This window comes from Dipodomys ordii, unplaced genomic scaffold, assembly GCF_000151885.1.
Source record: "Dipodomys ordii isolate 6190 unplaced genomic scaffold, Dord_2.0 Scaffold16, whole genome shotgun sequence".
NCBI lineage: Eukaryota > Metazoa > Chordata > Mammalia > Rodentia > Heteromyidae > Dipodomys > Dipodomys ordii.
In genome coordinates, this window is record NW_012267232.1 from 15,870,226 (window position 1) to 15,871,330 (window position 1,105).

The following is a 1,105-nucleotide window of genomic DNA, read 5'->3' on the forward strand; positions in this document are numbered from 1 at the left end:
AGTAAATACATTGCAGTAGCATGCTTAAAGATCAATACACCATAAACAAGAAAGTAGGGTTCATTCCAAAATGAAAGCATGATCTGTGGAAACCAATAATATAAGTGAGTTATGCTAAGTACTGACCTTGGTCACTGTTATTTCACCTTAACAAGAAGGAAAGACCAAAAAAAGATGAATACTTCTGTAGGCAAGAAAAAGTACCATTTAGTAAACTTAAAAATTCCTGGGAATCTGGAGGATGCCATATGATAATACATATTTGATGAATATATTTTATTATTATAAGCCTACAAACAATACTTTTAATGGTTAAATATCAACAGGCCACCCACTAAAGAATGAGGTTTAAAAAGGTGGGTTTTTGTCAACATTGTTTAATTATCTAGGAGAAAAACAAATCATTTTTTATTTTTTATTTATTTTTATTATGAAGAAACTGTACAGAGGGGTTACAATTACATGGGCAAGATAATGAGTACATTTCTTATCAATCAGTGTAGCCTCCTCCTTTGTTTCTCCTTCCCATCCCTTCCCATCCTCCCCCCGAGTCTTCCTCCCCCCGCACCAAAGTTGTAAAGTTCATTTTTCCACATAACGACTTGTACATCTCATTGTTTCAATGGATCCACTTGTACCCCTATTTAAATGATTTGTTTTTTTTCCCTTCCCCTCCACAAATTATACTAACCTCAAATACAGTGAAAGCAGGGGTTATAACATGGGGGAGGGACATACAAAGCTACAAAGAAATAATCTTATAAAGGTGTTAGAAACAATCACCTGAAAGAAAAAAACATTTGAATACATATCATACGGTTCATTTCCCTAACATCAACTTATCTGACCGTTTCTGCTTGTATCAAACATATACTAGTTATTGCATATAAGGGAAACTATGGGACCTATGTTTCTTTGGGCCTGGTTTACTTCACTTAATAGAATTTTTTCCAAGTCTTTCCATTTCCTAACAAATATGCAATGTCATTCTTTCTGATGGAGGCATGGAATTCCATTGTGTATATAAACCATGATTTCTTGATCCATTCATCTACTGAGGGGCATCTGGGTTGATTCCATATCTTAGCTATGGTAAATAATGCTG